Here is a 6,878-nt window from a genome sequence, read left to right as displayed (position 1 = left end):
AAATCACTTTTCATGCTGAATTAAAGCAATATATTAATTTTGAAACTTATAAATTTGAAAAATTAACTTAAATTGTCACGCTATTTATAACTGTAGGCGAGACTAAGTGCGGTTGTCCCTTTTTTTTTTTTGTCAGCCATAATTGATTTTGTTTTCTATATTGAATTTTTCTTTACCTTTTCTTTTGTATTTTGTCTTAGTTAAATAGAATTTTTTAGCTGATTACTCTTTAACCCAAAAAGTACAAGAAATACATATCGCAACCATCCCCAGAATTTGTCACAACCGTACCCAACACTTATAAAACAACAATCATAATGACTGGGCTAATTAATTAAAAAACTAATTGCTACTAATAACTACTAATATTCAACTTATAGCAAATAACAAGAAAAGTGTTCTTTCTCTATAAATTATATTTCAATTAACTCTGTAATTTTAATAGTTTCACTATCTATTTTAGTTCAATGTATTTTTATTGATTTAAATTATACTCATAGTGATGATAAACTTACAAGTTAGTTAAAAGCTCAAAATTGCTAAATTGTTTTACTCTACATAAAAATATATTAAGCGGTAATTATGCCTTTTAGAACTATGTTTGAACATTTAGAACATTGAACAAATTTTTTCAATTAAAAAAACATTGTGCCCAAATAGAAGCTACCGATTTCAATCTATGACAAAAATACCTGACATAGAATCTTGTCTTTAAACTCTGGACATAAAAAAAGTTTCATAAAAACTTTTTTAAGCTTAATTCAATAACATAGATTTATCCTAAAATCAAAAGTAAGGGAACCGATTATTGATAAAATTGCATTAGATTTCCGCAGTTTTCTCTCTAGTTTCATCTGTAAGGCGAAAGAGACAGAACGAGTGAGATGGGCTACGAATCAATGGAAAAGCTCGGAGGGATGTTAGCTGTTAGCCGAACTCATACTACTGCATCGTAGAGGTTGTTGAACTCAGCTAGGAATATTACAGAGGCGGATCTAGGGGAGAAATATAATTTTATTTATTAATCTGAGAGCGTCTATTATGTTTAGGTGTCAATTCTTCGGATAAAATAGTTATGTTACGTTAGCGGTCTTTTTTGTTGCTGTGTTGGTAGTCACGAACTGCCAAAAAGCAATTTATTCTTCATAATTTCCTAAAACCTAACCTCAAAATGGGCTCAAATATCTAATAACAATGTTATCATAAGTGCAATTTTTTTGTTGGCATGTATAAAACACATACGTGAAGTCGAATTAAAGTTATATTCTGACATCAGTTGTAGTATGAAAATTGGGAAACTACACGTGTGGTTGTTGTACATTGATAAAATAGCGCAATTTTTGGGACGTTTTTATTTTAGGTAATATTTTGAACTATCGGAGCCAATGATACAAAATGTAGTGCTTTATATGTAATCAGAACAATTTTTGCAAAGACTATAATTTTCTGACTTAATATGGTTTCGTGTTTATGGAAAAATCCATTTTTGTGCTTATCCTGAATGTTATTATTTTTAAATTTATTTTTGAATGTGTGATGAGGTGAGACACAAAGGTCCAATTTTACTTTAGCAATTAGATTGTCCAAACCGAATGTCCAACGTCCAACTATATATTAGCGAAATTTCCAGTAAATTCTTACTATAATTATTCATAAATTGTTATCTTTTTATCCATAGGCTGGGTTTAAAGTTTAAATAAATATTCTTCGACGGAGTTGGAGTAACGAATAATTCAACCGTGCTTTTCACATTTCACATTTCAAAATTTTTACATTTCTTCACATTTTAAAGGTTCCTGAACATTTTGGTATACATTTTGAAAAATGGATGTGTTTGTCTGTGTGTTTGTGTGTATGCATATATGGATACAATTTTTCGGGCGCGGATCACCCGATTCGAATGGTTCAAAAAATATTCGATTCCTATTGATAGAGAGATATGCTGATTAGTTTTTGTCAAAGGCAGGTCTAAACGTTTTGGAAATACGAAGCAAAAGTTCAGAAAATAGAAAGTTTTTGAGAGAAAGGAGCATCCGATTTGAATGATCAAAAAACATTCAATTTGTAATGACGGGAGATTAGTTTTTAGCAAAAGCAGGTCCAGCCGTTTCTGAGACAACAAGATAAATGTGCAAATAAAGGCAGTTTCAAAGAGAACTAAGCATCCGATTTGATTGATTTAAAAAACTTTCTGCTTTCTGCGGACGAAACGATTGATTTAGGGGAAAAAAATATTATTTCCAAAAATAATTTTATTCGGAATATCAAAAATATTTCGAATTTTTTTTCTAGCTGAAATTTCAAAAGCTCAATTATACACTTTAAATAAATAATTTTAACTTTACACTTCAGTTTATATAATTCTTAAAAATATTATACAATGTTCTTCATTTTAAATTCGATTGATTAAATTTTGTTTATTATTTACTTTCTCTAAACATATATAATTTGCAGTATTTATAATAACCTATAAAATACATATTCCTCGAATATTTCATTACGTTACGGAAAGTTGCAGTTAAGGCACGATGGCATACACCACTAGTTTAGATTTAAATAATGCTAATAAATATTTACAATTATTCAGAGTCAATAATTGATATCATTTAGGTAATTTAAATTATCTACTTTTAATTTATCTACAAAATGTTAAATATTATTTACTTTACAAATTGTTACATAATTTCCATCCCCAATTTCGCCCCTGATACCAGAATTGGTGCAGCAGCGTTCACGTAGCGAGAATCCAGGTCAAAATACGATAACTGGGTCGGGCGCTACGCACACCGATAAAATGCTTTATTCTATCTACATGCCTATGGCCCGGGAGTTGACACAAAACACCCAAATATTCATCAAAATATTCGCAATCTCATATATAGAGAAGAATTAATAGTACGAAAGGTCGCAGTTATTCCGCTATTACAAAAACTTAGGTTACGGTAAAATAAAAAGCGATTTCTGAAATTATTAAGCCATGATAAGGGTAGAAGTTTTGCTACGTATGAGTGATTTAATGCGTTGTATTTGAGAAGTAAACAAAAAATCATACGTATTTAATGAGTGGTATTACTATATATATGTTTTTCATTTGTATAGCGTTTCTCCGCAATTTTGATAGGCATATAGCAAAGATAAAATATTTTATTAACTTCCCGTAGGGCAAGTTATAGTAATCGCAAAAAATCAAAAATGAAAATTTTTATATATCTTTACGTTTCAAAACCTTCTGAACATTTTGGCATACCTTAGAAAAATGGATGTTTGTATTTGTGTGTGTGTGTGTATGTGCGTGTGTGTATGTATGTGCGGATACAAATTTTCGTCGACGATTTCGGGAACACGGATCAACCGATTTGAATAATTCAGACAACATTCGATTTGTATTGATAAGGAGACGTGCTTTTGGCGAATGCAGGACTAGCCGTTCCGAAGATACGGGGAAAAAAAAGCCGAAAACGGTAACTCAGTTTTTACGAGAACGGAGCGTCCGATTTGAATAATTCAAAAAACATTTTACTTATATTGACAAGATGAAGAATGGATCAAATTTTCATGAAGGCAGGTCTAGCGGTTTCGAAGATCTAATGAAAAATATAATTTCAAGCATAATTTAATTTAACCAGAATATAATTTCAAGCATACGTTATTTGATAGTTTCATAAGATGTATTGTTTTATTACATTAGGTTAAACGTTTTCATATAACCTATTTAAATGCAGATAACAAGTTCAAGGGGTAAAAATGACCAAATAGACAATTGCCCTGGAAAGGTTTAAACAATAATTTTACAAGAGATAATTTGTATTGATAGTTATTCTTATTCCAACCTTGCTGATGAATATGCCTGACAAATTTTTTTTAAATCTTTTCAAAGTTACAAATAAAATAATGGATTTGTTTCCCGCTGGTTGAAAAATTGAAAAATAGTACAAAAATATATTTCTATAATTATTAATCACCTGGGAATTTTAGTGAACTTAGTTTGAAGGTTGTTTGGTGTAGTTCATTTGATTAAGACAGTATAAGTACTGAAAATCAAATAGGATTTTTGTGCCTCGCCCAACTATAAATTTAAAAAAAACTAGCTGTAAGTGGAATTCTGTCTTAAGGCAATTAAGGCATCGTGCCTTAAGGCAAATTGCTGGAACTTCCCGTACCAAAAATTATTATTTTTTAAAAAAACAATTAACATTTTGAAAAAAAATTACTTTGAAAGAATAAGATTTTTGAGAAACTATAAATTGGGACAAAATACTTTTCTTTGAAAAAAAAATTTTTTTTTAAAAAAAACATTTTTTTTTTTGAAAAAAATTTTTTTTTTTCTGGTATTTTGACATATTGTAGAAATCTGAAATTTTTTTGAAAGCATCGTACTGCTTTAACTGCATAGGGACAAAATATAAAGCGCGTAAGCGCCGCGTCGCTGTCTAACGCATAAGCATTGGTACGGAACTCATAGAAATGTTAACAAAAGTATACTTATTGTTAAAATCTCTATAAAATCTGATAATTTGATGTGCAATATGTCTAATGATCATTTTTGACCGCCAAATGGCTCATTTTTTACTTTTTCCTCCATATCTCCGAAACCGCTAGACCTACCTTCATGAAAATTTTATCGATTCTTCACCTTGTCAATAAAGTGAAATTTTTTGAATTATTCAAATCGGACGCTCCGTTCTCTTAAAACTGAGTTACCGTTTTCGGCACTTTTTGCCCCGTATCTTCGGAACGGCTAGACCTGCCTTCGCCAAAAAAAACTAATCAGCACGTCTCCTTATCAATACGAATCGAATGTTTTTTGAATTATTCAAATCGGTTGATCCGTGTTCCCCGAAATCGTCGACGAAAATTTGTATCCGCACATACATACACACACGCACATCATACATACATACATACATACATACATACATACATACATACACACACACACACACACACACATACATCCATTTTTCTAAGGTATGCCAAAATGTTCAGAAACCTTTGAAACGTAAAGATATATAAAAATTTTCATTTTCGATTTTTTTGCGATTACTATAACTTGCCCTACGGGAAGTTAATTACATCGAATATAATCAAAATCTGACAAAAATTTAGCATTAATACTAACTTTCAAACAGTATATCAAATAAATGTTTATTATGTGGATCACTTCCTTGAAAAGCAAAATGTTGCTCGTTGTACCATAATATATTAATGTTTCCTTCGTAATTGCAAAAATTATGGTCTACATAATTGCATGATTATTTAAACATTGCTCAATTCTGGATTGCAATTCATTAATGAAGTAAACATGTACAAAGTCAATAATGAGCCAACAAGTTAATTACTTGCATTTTGGATACGCAGAGACTTTTAATAATTTAAAATAAATGATTATATGAAAAAGCATGTAACGGTAACAGTAATTATTAATTAAGTCATATTTAATTAAGAACATGAATAATATACATATTGATTGAAAATAGAACATTTTTGCCTTACTATCATATATATTTTTATGTGTGTTTATATCTCATTTATATTATATATATTATTTATAAATTTGATTAAACAAGTTTGATTACTTGTGTAGTTTGTCATTATTTTCGAAAAAAATATAATTTGCAGTGTTTAGCAGATCACTTACACTATTTATATAATTTGCAGATTCTTATTAAAAAACTTATAATTAGTATCAATATTTAATTGTAGACATATCACATGCAGGTACAGTTTTGATTATTTGGGAAAATGTCTAGAATTTATTAAGCTTTTAATTTTCAAGTAACTAAGTTATTAAAGTATTCTTTAACTTGCAATTCCATGGTAATGTAATTTAAAGCTTTTAAATTTTTATATTAAACATTATTTTACAATAAAGATGTCAAAAAACTTATTTCAATTTAATCACCTTTAAGCAGATGAGATATCTATAAATACTTTTTATTCACCTGTGAGACCAAAATAACTCAAATATTTTCGATGGCTGGTATCAGTATTTTATTTCGTTCGAGATATTAGGGTAATGGTGCGAAAGAAGACATTTTGATAGCTAGTATTCAACTTGTGGGCCGAAGCATTTATCTTGTTCGTCTAGACCAAATTCCAACATAAAAGGCATATACTTACATAAAACTTCATGACTTTATTAGCAAAACTTCATATTTTAATGTTGCTGATAATATATTATTTTGCAAACTTTAAATATGATTTTTGATAAAACGAATTGTGAAGTTTATGCGAGAAGTTTGCAGAAGTTCAGAAAGTTTACGACAAAAATATGTGATTTGATTCGTTTGAAGTTGAGCGAAAAATGTATACTTGCGATCAATAGTTATCGGAAACTACCATACACACACACATATGTATATATATATATATATATATATATTTATATACTTCAAAAAATTATTAATTAAATGTCCTTTAAATCTAAAAACATTTTATTAAATATTATTTAATAAATAGTGTTTTAAAGTATAAAGAGTTTCGTGTAATTTTTCATTTCGAATTACAGAAAAATAAAAGAAAGCAAATTGGCCCCAAAATCTAAAAAAAATGTTAGGTGTGGGCAACCCTTGATAAAAATAAATAGTATTTTGAAGTAAAGAGAGTTGTATGTGTATTCCAATTTCACATTTGAAAAATAAAATAAAGAAAATTCACTCAAAATTAAAAAAGTTTAAATAAATTGGTTTTTAAAGTAAATTTTGAGCTGTTTTTAAGCTTAAAAATTATGTCAAAAATATTCAATGACTGCAAGTAGGATACATAATGATTAAATTACTAATGTGGCTATAAAAATATAGGTTGGAAATTAAAACGTATAAATTTAGGTTTTTTTTAATGCCATATTATAAAAAATATAAAGGTTGATCTTGAAATGC

The 6,878-nt window shown here is 28.7% G+C and overlaps 1 protein-coding gene across 1 annotated transcript in view; it reads left to right on the top strand.

The window, feature by feature from the left end:
* LOC113370748 overlaps positions 1–6,878 on the top strand; it is a 543,405-nt gene that overhangs the window by 423,582 nt on the left and 112,945 nt on the right. The gene's annotated exons all lie outside the window — the stretch shown is intronic.

Source organism: Ctenocephalides felis, unplaced genomic scaffold (genome assembly GCF_003426905.1).
Source record: "Ctenocephalides felis isolate EL2017-DRISC unplaced genomic scaffold, ASM342690v1 CF-g0.4_SCAFFOLD_01492, whole genome shotgun sequence".
Taxonomy (NCBI): domain Eukaryota; kingdom Metazoa; phylum Arthropoda; class Insecta; order Siphonaptera; family Pulicidae; genus Ctenocephalides; species Ctenocephalides felis.
This window is presented reverse-complemented; position numbering and strand designations above follow the sequence as displayed.